Below are 17,871 nucleotides of genomic sequence, written 5' to 3' on the forward strand. Positions count from 1 at the left end.
AAAAAATGCCTGCTCGGGGGGAAGGGAATGTTCATAAACAAATACAGAAGCCGGGGAAGCACTACCATCTTAATCAGGGCTGCACGCCCAGCCATCGACAGAGGGAGCGTTATCCAGCGGTCGACGCAAGAGGAGACGTGCAGCAATGTCGTGCCATAATTTAACCGCATGAGCTCTTCCCTATCTCGAGAAATCTTAATGCCTAAGTACTTGACTTCGGACTCACTCCATTCTATGGGATAGTCGAGCGAAAAGATCAGTTAGATGGAAGATCTGGGACTTTGACCAGTTGATTCGTACGACCGACATCTCCCCGTATGTCAAAAATTCCCGGAGGAGTGGGTTCAGGTTATTCTGAGGGTCCCGCACATACAAAGTTATGTCATCTGCATACAGTGACAGCAATATCTGTCGTTGCTCACAGAACAGCGCTCTGTTTTGATGGCGTTGTCGTAGCCGCGAGGCGAGTGGCTCAAGCGCCAGTGCAAATAAAAGTGGGGAGAGGGGGCACCCCTGCCTGGTCCCTCGGGCAATTCCGAAGGGCTCCGACGTCCTGCCATTGATTAAGACCCTGGCACACGGACTGCCATAAAGAATAGCTATCCATCCTAGGAATACCAGAGGAAAACCCATATGAGTTAGCACAGCTACCAAATAATCCCACTCCAAAGAGTCGAACGCTTTCGTAGCGTCTAAAAAAAAACGCCACCATCTGTAGGCTGGGATCTACATTTTGCAAGATTGCAAATAGCGTGCGCCGGGTATAAAGCCCGATTGATCCGGGAGTACCAGTCCCTCCATGAGGAGCGTTAAACGATTAGCCAGGGTTTTGGCAAGGATCTTTGTGTCACAATTAAGGAGGGACAAGGGCCGATATGAGTCCGGGGAAGTTGCCGGTTTACCTGGCTTCAAGAGGGAGGTAATTAGGGCCTCTCTCATAGAAGGGGGAAGCTCCCCCAGCGTGTGGGCCTCGTCGAATACAACTTTTAAAATAGGGGCAAGGATATCAATATACGATTTATAGAACTCTATCGGGAGACCATCAAGGCCCGGGGCCTTCCCCGAGGCCATTTGCATTATGGCCTCCCGAATTTCGTCGATCCCAAGAGGAGCCATTAGGAACCGCCGTTGTCTGTCAGAAAGCCACCCCAGTGTAATCTCCCCCAAGTATCGGTCCAGCTCCGGCACGTGTGCATGAGTAGAGGAGTACAGGTCAGTGTAATGGGTAACAAACGTTTGCATTATAGACCGGGTATCTCTGTGGAGTACCCCCGAAGTTCCCTGGATCTCAAGGACATGGTTGTTGCAACGGGGTGGACGTATTGCCCAAGCCAGGAATTTACCCGGCCGCTCCCCCTCCCTGTACCTGCGAGCCTGAAAGTGTTTCCCCCTAAACCGGACTTCTCTATCCGCGGTGTCTTTATAGTCAGACAATAGGTCTCGGAACCTGGCCTGCGCCTCAGCATCAATGTGAAACGTGGGGGCGGTCTCCAGGCTCTTAAGGTCAGCCTCCAATTTACGAAGGCTGTTACGTAGGTCCCTGAGGACTCCCACCCCCTTCGAGATGCACAGCCCCCTGATTGTGGCCTTAAAGGCGTCCCAAACTACAGCAACACTGTCCACCGTTCCACCATTTCGTTGAAAGAAGCCCTCAATCTCCTGTGCAATTTCCGAACGAAAGACCTCATCTAGCAGGGCAGAAGGCTGCAGTCTCCATGACATCGGAGATCCAGCAATGTCAACCAATTCTAAACCCATCAGGACCGGGGCATGATCGGAGTACGTACGCGCAAGGTGTTTTACCCAGCATATCGTGGGAGCAAGTCCCGGGGAGACCAGGAGATAGTCCAATCTCGCCCACGTGGCGTGTGCGGCCGACCAATGCATGCCCTCCAAGGTCGCCGGGTATCTAGAGCGCCATGCGTCCAGCAGATGACGCTCGGTAAGAAGGTCGTGAATATATGCTTGCGAGCGAGAGTAGTGGTGAGGGCCAGGGTTCGCCCTATCTTTCGCGGGATCAACAGCTACATTAAAATCACCTCCCCATACTAAGTAAGTAGAGCCTATGCTTAAGATCTCCCTCCAGAGCGCCTGAAGGCAATTCGGATCATCAGAGTTGGGGCCATAATAACACGCCAGATTGAGCGTATCCGTACCCATGCGTCCCCAGACAATGCAATACCTGCCCTCCCTGTCTGTTCATTCACCCAAGTGCACAAAGGGGGTGTGTTTCCTAATGAGAATTGCAACTCCTCGTGAATAAGAGGAGTAGGAGGAAAAGGCACGGTGTATGGCCCACCGCGATGCAAACAGCGATGGCCTGGAGGGGTCCAGGTGCGTCTCCTGAAGGAAAGCCACGCCTATGTGATGTCTATCCAAGTACGCCAGGATCTGTCTACGCTTTCTAGGGTCTCCCAAACCCCTCACATTCCAGGTCAGGAAATTAAGCTGCCCAGTAAAGTCCCTACTTGCCCGCGGATCACCCATGGGGAACAACAATCCTCAGATATAGCAGCGCAATATCACCACCGCCCCTAGATTGATACGAAATAGCCGATGCAAACAACATCACATACCAATTAACACTAACAAACACAACCAATACCCAACTCCTCCCCTCTCCCCCCGCCCACAGCAGCATCCCAATCATGCCATCTGGATAGTCCCCCTCCTCCCCACCCCAAAACCAAACCCTTCTATAGCCAGTGCCACAAGGGATTAACATTCAAACTGAAAGACAATGGGGTAATACCCTTTGGAGGTCAGTCTAGGTGGAGACACTGTGTCCCCTTGACCCATGGGAGTGCGCCCGGCCAGAGACCGAGCCCTCTCCAGTGACAAAGGGCGCCCAGCAAAGGAAAAAGTCCTGAGAGTCAGGTGCACGCTAAATGGATGCAGGGCTCTGGTTACATCCCCTTACTAACAGCGCAGCGAGGCCTTCGAGTCCTCATAACATGGTCCAAGGCAGCATACATCCACACCAGCTTACCAACTGTCGAATATCCGCCACTGACGCGACAGGACGACTACTCGGCGCCGTCACTCCGAGGCCGGCGAGGATGGGCGGTCTAGTTCGCGCTTCTTGACCCGTTTCAGAAATTCCTCTGCTTGTTGGGGTTTAGTGCAGAAGATCTGTTTCCCCTGGTGGGTGATGCGCAAACGGGCTGGGTAGAGTAGCGCATAGTCCATTTGAGCAGCTCGCAACTTTTGTTTGACCTGTACGAATTTCTTCCGCTCCTCCTGAACCACTGGAGTGAAGTCAGGAAATATGGTAAAGGCAGTGCCGTCGTAGGATAGGGTCTTCTTCTCCCTTGCCGTCCAAAGTGCTGCATCTCGGTCCCGGAAGTTCAGCAAGCGGGTGATGATAAGGCGGGGGGGGCCCCCGGCGGCGGCCTCGGGGCCAGTGATCTGTGCGCCCTCTCAACAATGAACTGAGGAGACAGGGAGTCAACGCCCACCACCGCGTGCAGTAGCCCCTCCACATAGTCCTCCATCTTGCCCGTGTGGGTCGACTCCGGTATGCCAAGTAAGCGAATATTATTCCTCCGACTACGCGCCTCCAATTCCTCATTCTTGGCCGCTATCACGTGGAGGACTTTGTCCATGCGCGCCACAGTGTCAGACAATTGTGATGTGCGATCCTCGGAATCAGAAATACGCCGCTCCGTCTCTGAGAGGCGTTCTCCATGACTGTCCACTTTGTGCACAATCGAGTCCATACGTGACTGCATTGAGTCCATTTTATCTACTATGGTCGCCAGGCTTTGTCGCATATCCAGCAGTATGGATTTGACATCATCTCCCCGCTGGGCGTCCACCGGCGCCGGCCCCCCCGCACCGGACTCCGGCTGGGACCTGGTGGTCTTTTTTGCCTCAAAGGTGAGGCGAGGCTGACGGCTGTCCGGCTTCCCCATGATAACACCGTCAATCAGTCCGCAGCAGGAGCAAGAATACGGCCGGATAGACCGGAGTGCGGGGTAGGCCACAAGGAAAAGGGGGGACCAAGGGGGGACGCAGCCCCGCAGGGGTAGAGGCAATCCACCAATCTGGACCCAGGCACACGGTAACTCCTACAATAGCGCCATCAAGTTCCCTCCACCAGCGGCGAATGGACACGCCAGGGACAAGTCCCAGCACCAGGAACCGCCCGCGGCCACCCGGGGTCGCCACACACCTCCACAACAGGTCGCCCGCTACCTGGGCGTCAGGGGCGTCCTCTCTCCGGGCCACCAATCGTCATGAAGCCAGCCAGGGGGGACAGAGGGGGCCAAACTGGATCCCCCTGGTACTTACAGCAGCCGCGACCCTCCAGCCAGGAGCCAGTCCGGTGAAATAATATTTAATTTACTATAATTAAATTACTTCCCACCCTATTCCCCTATAAAACCACAACCCGCTACGGAATTAAATTACGCTAAAATTAAATAACATAAAATTAATTACTTTAAAACAATAAGAAAAATACATTACAAACATAATACATACTTTTAACACATATACTAACACTTAAAACACTATAAAAAATCTCTATTTTTAACAACTATATTATGACTGTCGATATTACTAACTTTGATATTATGACAATCGATATTTCTTACCGGAATCTCGATATTCTGCACCACTATATTTGTGTGAGTTGATATTATGTCCACTTGATATTTCAAAGTCGATAGTTTGGCAATTCGATATTAAAAATTCGAAATTGTGACTATTCGCCGTGGCTTCGCCTGGCTGCATGATGGCCGCACCTTGAGTGGGCTCTGCCAGCCGAGAGGCAAAATCCTGCATCATTCGCACATAAAGGGGGTTTCTGCACCTTATAAATTACTGCACAGCAGCCCTGAGATGGGCTGTGCTGTCTGACAGTGCCAAAACGACTGCAGCTTTCCTGGCTGAGACTGCAGAGGCCGGGATCAGACTGCTGGGTGTGAGCCATGAAGCGGCCGGGGTGGAATCCATATCTTGCCGGCGCCTGACATGTAAGCTCACAGGCTCGAACACTGAGATTGGCAAACCGAGCTGTGATGCACCCATCAGGCTGGCCACCCAACAAGTGAGCCCTGATCTATCCGGTGGTTAGAAGAAGCGGCGTACGGCTTGGCCAACGAAAAGGCTGGGACCAGAGGCTGTCTCAGGTGGCACGGAGCTGACCCTCCTAGATGGCGGCGATGACCTGTAAGTTCTGACCGGCACCTGCTCCACGCTGCTGTCCCCTGAGGGCCTAGGACTGGACCTGACCAGAGCTGCGCTGTCGCACCAGAGAGCCCCGGGGTGGCTGAGGCGTGAAGCGCGAACCAGAAGTACCGGGTGCTGGGCCAGCTGATCTGCACTTTGTAGAGGCAGCGGGCTGGACGCATGGACGACTGCTCCGGCCCTACCTCCAGGCTGGTGATGCACCCGACACAGACTGTAATTGAGGCCTGAGACAGAGAGACATGCGGCTGGCCTCCCTCCGTTACCGCAACAAATTGCAAGTGCTGATCACTGTGCGCCGCATGCTGCGGTCCCCTGGGGGTTAAAGTCAGGCCAGGTTAATGAGCACGGGTGGGCTGTATCATGGGGCAGAGGAAAAGCAGAAGCCCTAAAGCCTCTTATCTGCTCCCTAGAAAAGAGACGCTGCTGCTGGTGGGGGCACCTTGCACAAAGCGGTACACATGCCTTGGGGGATAGCCTTGTGGACGGCTGGCCTCTTTCTATCATGCTGCCCGTGCTGCTGGATGCCAATGCTGCGAGGCCTCTACCTGCTGTAGCTCAGGGACTTGGGGCTGATCCTGTGGCTTCACCTGGATGTGCTCTGCGCCGACCAGCTGAAGAGATAGGCACTGCGGGCATCATCTGTAATCTCATTCTCGAGGTGAGGCGGCTGCACACAATTGACCTCACTCCATAGAACTGAGACAGGAATACTGCACCGAAACTGGACTCATTGCGGGCCCCTCTTCCAATAGTATCCGAATACGCGAGCAGATAGAGACCACATAGGAGTAGAAATTAACAGCAGAGGACAATGGGCAAACCCGATACCAAACGAACTAAACTCATGTTCAAAGGGCGCCGTCAAACCAGACAAGGTGAATCTACCCAGAACTCTGATGGGCTATCGCCACAGATGGCTGACACAGTACCACAAGACGAAGCCATCCGCTCATTGCTAATAGACGTAAAGTCCAGCTTGAAAACAATTGATTCTAAGCTAGACATCCTCACAGCCCGTCTAGACCAGATCAAACACATGGTTGTTGTGCATGATGACCGCCTAGAACACGTAGAGACTCGAATATCAGAGCTTGAGGATCTCAGAAAGGATGATAAAAAAAACTGCTAGAGATGGAAAAAGTATTGGAACTCATACAAGCCAAGAAGGAGGACCTAGAATCCCGCTCTCGTAGAAACAACCTCCGAATGATGGGAATTCCGGAGTCCACGGATATAACCAAGATGGAAGACTTCGCCGAAGATTTGCTACATGAGCTCTTTGGCACTGAGCTGTTGACGCTTTTTGTAGTGGAGAGAACACACCACATGCTTGGACCGTGGCCAATTCCAGGGGCCCCAGCCCACTCCATAATTGCCCGGATTCTGAACTACCGGGACTGTAACAAGATCCTCCGCAAAGCAAGGGAGTGTAGGGTGGTGCGCTAGAAAGGCAATACACTCTCTTTTTACCCGGATTTCACCATGGAGGTTTAGTCCGCCAGACACAAATTCTGCCAGTCAAGCGTGCACTCCAACAACTTGAGATAACGTATGGCCTTCTCTACACAGCTAAACTGTGGATATCACTTGATGGCACCACAAAGTTCTTTACGGACCCTGCAGCATCTCTGAAGTACACTAAGCAGCTTCCTGAAAACAGACATGCTTTGACCAAGTCCCCCTGACCGGCTGAAGAGGGCCTCACAAGTGACAATGACTAACTTTACTGTCGGGCGAGGATTGCCTGTACGCCATTCCTCAAGGTGGAAACTGGAGCAGGACGGCGACCCTGCTTGAGGGGAAAACAGATAACATGGCCTGTACCATTTGCATTGGCAACACACTCAGCTTCACGGCCAAGTCCCCTGCACTCCTCTCGGCTCTCCTGTTTCTTAGAGACAGGGCAGTTCACCGGTGAATCCATGTCCCTTAGGGATGAGTCCCATTTATGTTATGTTGAGGGCTATCTGGGGTAACGTAAGTGGATGGAATTGCTTTCTTTACCTGGTTCATCGAAGACAATGCCGTCCTCGACCCTTCACAGTCTGGATTCCGCAGCAATCCCAGCACCGAAACCCCCCTACTCACTGCTTCAGGCAACATCTGCACCCTCCTAGACCAAGGCCACACAGCAGCCCTGATTCTACTTGACCTGTCAGCAGCTTTCAACACCCACACTCACAGCCAGACTATACAACGCCAGCATACAAGGAACCGCCCTCGACTGGATCAGATCATTCCTCAACGGCGGAAGCCAAAGGATCAGACTGCCGCCCTTCCTCTCTGAACCCATGGAAATCAACTGCAGAGTCCCACAGGGATCATCTCTCAGCCCAACCCTCTTTATTAATATCTACATGGCTTCCCTCGCCGCTATCGTCCATCAGCACGGCCTCAACATAGTATCCTATGCGGACCACACCCAGCTCATCCTCTCCCTCACCAAGAACCCCGCCACCACCAGACTCAACTTCCAGGAAGGAATGCAGGACGTCGCAGCCTGGATGAGGAACAGCTGCCTTAAGCTCAACTCGGAGAAGACAGAAGTCCTTGTCCTCGGAACCAACCCTTTGGCATGGAACAACACATGGTGGCCCACTGCCCTTGGCACCCCTCCTACCCCCACGGACCACACTAGAAACCTCTGCATCATACTTGACTCCTCCCTCTCCATGAACTTTCAAGTCAACGGCATTGCCTCCAGCTCTTTCAACACCCTTTGCATCCTCGGTAAGACCTTCAAATGGATCCCCCTCAGGTCAAGAAAAACAGTCACCCACGCACTCCTCACAAGCAGGCTGGACTACGGAAACGCCCCCTACGCTGGCATAAACAAGTCTGTTCTCGGCAAGCTCCAGACGAATCAGAACACAACCGCCAGACTAGTCCTCAGTATCCCTCGGCACGAGCACATCAGCCAACACCTTCGAAATCTCCACTGGCTACCCGCTGAGAAGAGAGTCACCTACAAGATCCACGCCTACAAATGCCTACACAACAATGGCCCAAATACCTCAAGGACAGAAACAACCTCCACGTACACAAAAGGAACCTCCGGTCCGCCCACCTCTTCCTCGCCAAAACCCCTCGCATCCACAGAGCCAAAGCAGGAGGAAGATCCTTCTCCAACATCGCATCCAAGACCTGGTACAAGCTCCCGACCGAAACCAAACGCACCCTGTCCCTGGATACCTTCAGAAGGCTCTCAAGACCTCGCTCTTTGGCTGATCGGAACTGCTGACCCCTCCCACCCCCTGCGCCTTGAGACCCTTGCGGGTGAGTTACGCACTTACAATACCCCTGATTGATTGGTTGATTGGGGGGGTTGGAGTGGGTGGCTGGGGGGACACACATTGGCTTGTTCTTGCTGTTGTGACATCTTGGGGTGGATGGGTCGGCTGTTTATAGAATGCCATTTATGGGGCAATATGAACCTAGGAAATCTCGCTGGACCCGCATTTCACAATAATATGCTTGGAGGGTGACAATACACCGCAGTTGTCAGCCAGCCGAAGAGTAGACAAGCCACTACAGACACCAATATTCGAATCCAACCACAATGGTTAGCGTAAATTGCTTAACCTAGAAAGTCAGGGGCCTAAATGATTATTGCAAGTCCCGCCTGGTACACTCATACTTAATGTCCCACAAGATAGATATCTGCCTTTTGCAGAAAACACACCTTACCAATACCACCCTGACTAGACTGCAGGGCCGATGGTGGTACGAAAAACATTCTGCCATATATTTGAATTACAGTCGGGGGTTTAGATTCTAATCAGAAGGAGGTTGCCATGGTACACCACTGGGTCTTACACAGATAAAGATGGCAGATACGCCATTGTAACGGGGACACTGTATAAGCGACCTATGACATTGGCAGCTGTATACGGCCCAAACTTAGATGACCTGCACTTCTTTGTTAACGTTCGGAGGCAAGTGTCCAACTTGGTGCCAGGGACAATTCTATGTGGCAGCATTTCAACGTAGCACTTGATGAGAAGATAGATCGCTCCGGGAGGCGCGAATAGCATTCATGTTCGGCTGGAGCACTGACTAATCTAATGGCAGACAATCAACTCACAGATGCATGGCAGCATATTCACCCTACTATACATGAGGGCACGTACCTCTCCTCCTATCATAACTCAAAGTCATGGCTAGACTACTGGATTATCATATAGGATGCCCTTGCCTATACAACTAGCTCTGTATACCTCTCACACACGCTATGTGACCATGCTCCAGTACTCCTAGTGCTACAGAACCCTCAAACAGTACCCGAGCTTTTGCGTGGCACCTCCCTCCGAATGCTTTGCAGGACTCAGCATTCAGAGAGGAGATCCATGGAGCAATCAGTGGTGATTCGCGGAGCCTGCATTGCAAAGCATGCTGGGGTACTGCGGGCGCTGCGTGGCACACTTGGTAAATTAGAGGAGGAGATTCAGGCACTAGAGGGAGATTAATATAGGGCCCCTGACCCTGCCATACTAATGAACATCAGAGAGAAACTTTCATCCTTTAAAGAGGAGGCAGAGCATGAAACTCTTTAACTTGGCAAGAAGGCAAGGGTGCATAAATAGGGCGAGGGGGATCGCCCAAGCAAGACACTGTCCGGCTTACTCTGTAAGTCACATGCCACTGCATATGCGTCAGAATTAAGAGATGCTGACGCTCAGCTAATTTCCTTACCGTCGCAACTGCCTGAACTACGCGCCTGGACGCGCGCTGTGACAGAATACTCATTTAGTTTCATTTACGGTACCTTCCTCTTTGTAAATTTCATGTGCTGCTCTTTTTTAAATAATCGCCGAACTGCTTTTAAAATTGTCAAGAAACTAATGTTTAAAACCATTTGAACCACTTACTCGCACTTCTGCACCCTTGGACACCCGACACCCGCATTCTCCCCGGTCCACCATGGGAATTCGTCCCGATTGATGTGGAGGGAGGCGCGGTTACAGCAACAACTTCCGGGCTAGAGGGGAGGAGGGCGCTACGTCACATCCTGCACTCTGATAGTCAGCTGCATAAAAGCTTCATGCCATACGCTACGCGCAGCGGACGCGCGCTGTGACAAAATACTAATTTAGTTTTATTCACGGTTCCTTCCTCTTTGTAAATTTCATGTGCTGCTCTTTTTTAAATAATCGCCGAACTGCTTTCAAAATTGTCAAGAAACTAATGTTTAAAACCATTTGAACCACTTACTCGCACTTCTGCACCCTTGGACACCCGACACCCGCATTCTCCCCGGTCCACCACGGGAATTCGTCCCGATTGATGTGGAGGGAGGCACGGTTACAGCAACAACTTCCGGGCTAGAGGGGAGGAGGGCGCAACATCACATCCTGCACTCTGATAGTCAGCTGCATAAAAGCTTCATGCCATACGCTACGCGCAGCAGACGCGCGCTGTGACAGAATACTCATTTAGTTTCATTCACGGTACCTTCCTCTTTGTAAATTTCATGTGCTGCTCTTTTTTAAATAATCGCCGAACTGCTTTTAAAATTGTCAAGAAACTAATGTTTAAAACCATTTGAACCACTTACTCGCACTTCTGCACCCTTGGACACCCGACACCCGCATTCTCCCTGGTCCACTACGGGAATTCGTCCCGATTGATGTGGAGGGAGGCGCGGTTACAGCAACAACTTCTGGGCTAGAGGGGAGGAGGGCGCTACGTCACATCCTGAACTCTGATAGTCAGCTGCATAAAAGCTTCATGCCATACGCTACGTGCAGCGGACGCGCGCAGCGGGCGCGCCGGCGGCGCGTCAAATGCACGCCCGTCTGCGCCCGTCCGCGGCCGTCCGGGGTTTGGGGCCATGAACCCTGCCCGGTTATTTACCCATACTGGAAGCTACAGCCCCAACTCCTTACTGAAACTAAGAGGAAAGGCAGCTACTCCTTGCCTCTCTACCTGGAACCCAGCATGCGAACACACAGTCTGCCCACACTGTGGATTTCTGCCTCTTCCTGACCCCCCAATCAAAACCTCACAGCGGAACATGTTCCTGCTGAACTGCAGGTCACTCCCCAAGCACACTACAGAGATATCCATGCTCCTAGAAGAACTTAAACCAGATATCTTATTTGTAACCGAGACCTGGCTTCATTCCGATTCAGAACCTGACCTTATTCAGGCTCTACCTCAAGGATATGAAATCTTACGTGAAGACCGCATAACGGGAAGAGGTGGCGGCCTAGCAGTCATCTATAAAGACTCCTTTGGGTGCCGCAGCTCTCCTAACCCTATACCTGACTGTGAAAGCCTCTCCTTTTCCATAGACTTTTCGCCCACAAGCACGTTCTCAGGGATACATATATACCGCCCTCCTGGGACCTTGGGTCAATTCCTCCACTCCCTGCCTTATACTCTAACCAATCTAGCCTGTAACACATCTAACTTTACTCTCCTAGGAGATCTCAACATCCATCTTGATGATGCCACGGACCACACCGCCCTAGAACTGTCTATCAGCCTCTCTGCACTTTAGCTTAAACAGCTAGTGTAAAAACCCACCTATGCCAAACGGCATCTCCTTGATCCCATCTTCAGCAACTGCACAGAGCTCTCAGTAGGAACCCCTCTCCCCCTGCACTGGACAGACCATTTCCTCATTCCCTTCTCCTGGCTAAACCCACTCTCTCACCCTCCCCCCACTACAGTTATCCACACGAAACGCAACTGGCCAAAACTTTCCCAGTCTGATTGGGTAACGAGTCTCGAGACCTCCATACCACCCACCACCTCCGATCCCACTCTAGCTAATGAAAATTATAATAAATGGATCTCGAATTCACTTGACTCCGTGCTTCCCTTAATACGCACTGAATCCAAGCGTAGTACTCGAACCGCCCCCTGGTACTCCCCTGGCTTATGGGAAAAGAAACGCCTCTGTAAAAAACTCGAAAGGAAATGGCGAATGGATAACTCTCCCTCCGTGAAAACAGCTTACAGAGCCGCAATAAGAACATACAAAAACAAAATTCATATCGCGCAAGCAACCTTTTTCGAAAATAAAATCAATACAGCTGCCTCTAAGCCTAAGGAAATATATCAAATCATGAAAACCCTCCTTACGCTACCAGACAAACCCCTTAACCCCCTCAATGCACAATGAGTTTTTAAAAAAAAAAATACAAATCATTTACACCTCCTTCCCCCACATCCAGCCCCCCATCCCACCCACCAAGCTGTGCGAGCTGGGACTTCGTGCCCCAGTAACACTCAGGAACCTTCCACATCTTGATTTCACCTCGCTAGAAACCATCATGCGTCAGGTGAAATCCGGCTCTCCCAATGACCCAGCACCTCCATGCAATCTGCTGACAGTAACCAACCACATCCTACCTACCATCCTCAACTTGCTTAACGCCTCGGTGTTCACTGGGACTGTCCCGCCCCCCTGGAAGCAGGCCATGGTGAAAGCTCTCCTTAAAAAATCCAACCTGGACCCAGACAACCCAGTGATCTACCGACCAATCTCCCTACTACCATGGCTAAGCAAGATCCTTGAAAAACACGTCAAAAACGCTCTGGCTGAATTCCTAGAAAATAATCACCTACTCGACCCCTCCCAGACGGGATTCCGTCCCATGCATGGCACCGAAACCGTCCTCATTGCAGTTACAGAAGAGGCAAGGAAGATCATGGATCAAGGAGGATCTGCCGCCATCATCCTCCTCGACCTAAGTGCCGCCTTCGACACTGTAAACCATAACATCTTACTGCAAAGACTCGCAAGCCTAGGTGTCTCCGAGAAAGCTTTGGCCTGGCTCGAGTCTTTCCTGTCAGATCGTTCATTTAGGGTCTTCAAGGGCGAAACCATCTCCCCTAGTAAGCCTCTCGGTTGCGGAGTGCCGCAGGGCTCTTCCTTGAGCCCTACGCTCTTCAACATATACATGAGCCCCCTAGCTGAGATTGTCCGTCCTTTAGAAATAAAAATAATCACCTATGCGGACGATACTCAGCTAGTGGTGGCCCTTAACCAACTACACACCGCACCCAACCATCTGAGGGACTCTTTGGAAGCAGTATACTCATGGATGACATCGTCTTGTCCCAGATTGAATGGAGACAAGACCGAGCTGATGCTCCTAGGTAACTCCCCCAATCCTACCATCGATCATCTATGGCCCACCTGCCTCGGATCTGCCCCCACAACCAAGGATACAATCAAGAGCCTAGGCATCTGGCTGGACAAATCTCTTAACTTTAGTTGCCAAGCAGCCAAACTCTCAGCGACGTGCTTTGGTCTGCTCAGGCTCATTCGGAAAATCCTTCCTCTTTTACCCTTCCAGGCAAGACAAATTATGATCCAAGGTCTAATCCTGTCGCGCCTTGACTTTGGGAATGCCCTTTACCTGGGGGCCCCTCAGGCCACTCTACACAAGCTCCAGGTCATCCAAAATTGCGCAGCCCGAACCCTCCTCCAGATCCCTCGTCGACTCTCCATCAAATCCGGACTGAAGAATCTTCATTGGCTACCAGTAAGGCAAATAATTGAATTCAAGAGCCTATGCATCATCCATCGAGCCTTTTGGAAAACCGGCGCTCTCATTAATCAATCACTGGCTATCGCCTACATACCGAACAGACATCTCAGATCAATCTCCTCTTTCCTTACCACTGTCCCCAGGATCGAAAGAGTTAGATGTGGGGGCCGCTCATTCTCCTATAACTCGGCCAAACTATGGAACGCCCTCCCCCTCCATCACCGATCAGAGCCCAACCTGCTCTCCTTCCGTAAACAGCTAAAAACCTTGCTCTTTAATAAACCAGACTAAGTGTCTCAATTCTCACCCACACGCCTTGTCCGTTAGCGCTGGGACGCCTCAGCGTAGCTATCGCGCTCAATAAATCCTCTTTTCATTTCATTTCATTTCAACTAATGTCAGCCTTTTATGCTTGACTATACACAGCCGGCCTAGATAGGGAACCAGAGTCACTACGTGCCTTTTTCTAAACCAACCAGCTATTGTGATTTGATCAAGTCCACAGAAAATACTCGTCGATTGTACCAGAATAGATAGCGCAGGTTATCGATAGCATGCCGGCTGACAAAGCCCCGGGACTAGACAGACTCACACCTGCTTTTTACAAAGAATATGCTCCCATCTTGATTCCACATCATTGAATTGTATCATAAATCATTTAATGTTGGGAAACTCCCTCCCTCACTATAAGAGGCAGTAATAGTGGCCATTCTTAAGCCGGATAAGCCCGCAGTTCGTTGCAACTCCTATCACCCGCATTCCCTCATAAATGTAGACAACAAGATCTATGTGAAAGTATGCTCCCCCTCCTACAATTGATTGTACGGCGGACCAATCGGGCTTTATCCCCGGCCATGCGACTTCTCAAATCTTCGTACTATCTTTGCTATTATGCACCGTATACACCCAGATCTCCCTGCGCTGGCTGCCCTACTGGACACCATGACAACCTTTGACACACCGGAATGGCATTTCCTCTTTCCCCACCTTCAGAGGCTGGGTCTGAATCATTATTTCATCCTAAAGACTCAGCTTTTATACACTCTCCCCACGGAGCGCATTAGGATAAATGCTAGTATTTTGGAGCCAATAACTATTACCATGTGTGATCGAAAAAGGGATTTACTGCTTTAAGGACTACTCCAGATTGGTACAGGGTTCATTAATACACTTTATTGAATGGAGGAGTATAGTTGTCTTGTTGACAAAGAAATGAGTTTCGATCTGATGTTCACAGTATCTTCTTCTTTTCCTTAGGTCCTTTGGAGTTCCTCTCCGCCAGTACCCTTGATGGAAACAGCGAAGCAGGTAAGTGTCTGCTTTATGTCACAAATTGCAGGTTAGTGTTTTGTGACCTGTAGGCTACTATTTGCTACTGTTTAGGGGAAGTGCATGTTAGGGATGGTTGAGACACTAAATATTAGGTGCGGGTGGTTCATTTCCCCCCCCCCCGTTTTTTTTTCATTTTTATTCTCTGTCTCCCCTCTATCTCTCTTTTTTTTTTAAGGAAGAGAAATCTAATCTCTCTTCTCTCTTCCTTTATTTCCCTTCAGTTCTCTGGTTTCCTTTTTTTTATATATATATGCTTCTTTTCACCCCCTTTTCCTTGCCCCTTTTATCTCTCTTTCTTCACTCTCGTTCTTTTTCTTTGTTGTACTGTTCTTTTCTCCCTCCCTCCTCTTCCTTGCCCCTTTTGCTTAGAAAACGGGCATGCACCTGACGGGGCCACACCCCTCCTGGGATGCGGCTGGAATCTGTTGTCCACTTGCAGGTAAGAACCCCCGTCTTGTCATGGGCTCTCCGCTCCTTCTCCGAAAATGTTTTCAAATCTATTTATGTTAATTAGTAGGGTTAATATAGATGAAACAAGTAATTAAGAAATTGTAGTAAGTGTAAAGAAGAGTTACACACATTTATAATGATGTACTATGCACTTTTGTTTTTTTTCTACAATCCATTTGGTTGTTTTTTCGCCACTCTTCAAAGATGACACTACATACAGACCACTGTGTATGGTGAAGTAGTATGAAAGCTAACAACCGTATAAAAGCAAAAGTGATACAAAGATGATGCTACATACAGACCACTGTGTATGGTGAAGTAGTGTGAAAGCTAAGAACCATATAAAAGCAAAAGTGATACAAAGATGATGCTACATACAGACCACTGTGTATGGTGAAGTAGTATGAAAGCTAAGAACCATATAAAAGCAAAAGTGATACAAAGATGATGCTACATACAGACCACTGTGTATGGTGAAGTAGTATGAAAGCTGAGAACAGTAAAACATTGAAAATTATATTTGTATCTGATTATAAATTATAACCAGATACAAATATCACTCTCCCTTTCGCCACTGTTATTATTGATGAAAAATGTAATATTAATGTATTTTTTAAGATAACATACCAATATATTTTTATTTGTTTTTGTTTTTAATACCAGTTACAGTTCAACATTCTAAACTACTTGAAAACACTAGTGTTTAGAATAATATTATGCCAAAAATCCCCTTACTAGGAGATGTATCGTAATTACTTGGAAGGTAAGAATATGGGACATAGTCTTGGTAATGAACCCTGACACCACTCAAAAATGTGTCACTTATCTACTGGGCAATACTGAAAAGCACGTGTTTATATATAAAAAAGAACAGCATTCTTCACTTGGTCCGAGATTCTAATAAGACTTCTATTGTTTCTATTTTGCAGACAACTGTGTCGCTATATTTTCATAAACAGCAAATATATTTCCAGAATTATAAAACTCGAAGAAGGAAGTGAGACAGTTGTTTATATATGTAGTAAAGCTCTAACACTACCAAATAACTCATTTAGAAAAATATACCTTTTAATTTGTCTGAGGTGTAGTGAACTTAAACCTTTACATGCACTTTGACTACTACATCAACTTGCTATTTTAAACAGGTTCACGATTCTTAATCTGTTGTTCTATTACTTGAAAGTCACCTCTAACATAATTTGTAGCTAGGCTGTAAGGTAAACTGTGATGTACACGAAAATAAAGACATATATTTGGAAGTTGCAGCATTCTACCAGCATGCTTCAAGATGTATATACTGAGTTCTACTTGCAGACTTTTACCTTCAGTTGAATTTCATGTACAAAGTTTCAAAAGGGAAACACCACTAATACAAATTTCTGACATACAGTGTTTGAAGCATCTACACCTTCAGTCACATGAATAGACACAACTCTTATACTTCTAGTGCTAATGGAGGCAGTGACACTTTCACTTCAACAAATGAATAGTTAGTGACAACCAAGACACAATCAATGCTACCCCCTACATATAGATTCATTGAGAAAAAGACCAGGAACAGAGCCAGCAATGTACTATGAGACTTTACTACACTTTGAAAATAAACTCAGACAGTAATTCTGATATGTAATAAAGCTCTCACATTAAGAAGTGAACAATCCAGAGAAGTAGTACTTTAAACATGTCTTAGGCGTACAAAGCTTCAGTTCGTACATAACGTTATACAGCTAGACAGACTTGATATTTCAAACACGTTGACAAGCCTTAACCTGCTGTAGTAGTTGGTAAAAGTCACTTCTAAGATAGACTGCTAGTAGGGCAAAGAGCAAAGTGAATGTGCATGAAACAAAAGACATGTACTTAAATGTTGTTACATGATAAAAGCACACTTTTGCACACATATACTAACTTAAACATTCAGTGTAGTGTTCTATATGCAGTTCAGTGTCATATAAGTGGATTTAAAATGTAGGGCTAATAATACATCCTCTCAGATAGTGTTACAAGCATCTACACCTTCCTTCACATGTGAAGACACAACTGTTATATATTTAGCACTAAAGTAGGCTTTATGGGGGCTTGGCCAAGATGGCGGCGAGGTAGGACGCTGGGCCCTTTCTCTCCTCCCGGCCGCCGGCCCAACATCGCGATTCCTACTGCGTAGGCTTGGCGGAAGGGGATGGATACTGCTGCATTTCATCACTAGCAGTGCCTGGAGCAGTTTGGGTGACTTTAGAGTGGCAGAAGTGGTGCAGTGGGAGGCCTTGGAAGAGCGGTGCAAGCCTCTGACTAACATAGTGGGCGTGGGTGGCCCAACCCTGTTTGTGGTCCGGCCGAGCGCCGGTTATCTTGCCGTTTACGGTGCAGTTGTAGGGAACAATGAGGCTTT

The 17,871-nt window shown here is 49.0% G+C and overlaps 1 long non-coding RNA gene across 2 annotated transcripts in view; it reads left to right on the forward strand.

Moving 5' to 3' along the window:
* LOC146861781 (uncharacterized) overlaps positions 1-15,012 on the forward strand; it is an 819,473-nt gene extending 804,461 nt beyond the window's left edge. For both annotated transcript variants that reach the window (XR_014978049.1, XR_014978048.1), the window contains one exon: positions 14,958-15,012. This is a non-coding gene — a long non-coding RNA (uncharacterized LOC146861781). The remainder of the gene's footprint in view (positions 1-14,957) is intronic.
* The last annotated feature ends 2,859 nt before the right edge of the window (positions 15,013-17,871 follow it).

Source organism: Triturus cristatus, chromosome 2_2, assembly GCF_964204655.1.
Source record: "Triturus cristatus chromosome 2_2, aTriCri1.1, whole genome shotgun sequence".
NCBI lineage: Eukaryota > Metazoa > Chordata > Amphibia > Caudata > Salamandridae > Triturus > Triturus cristatus.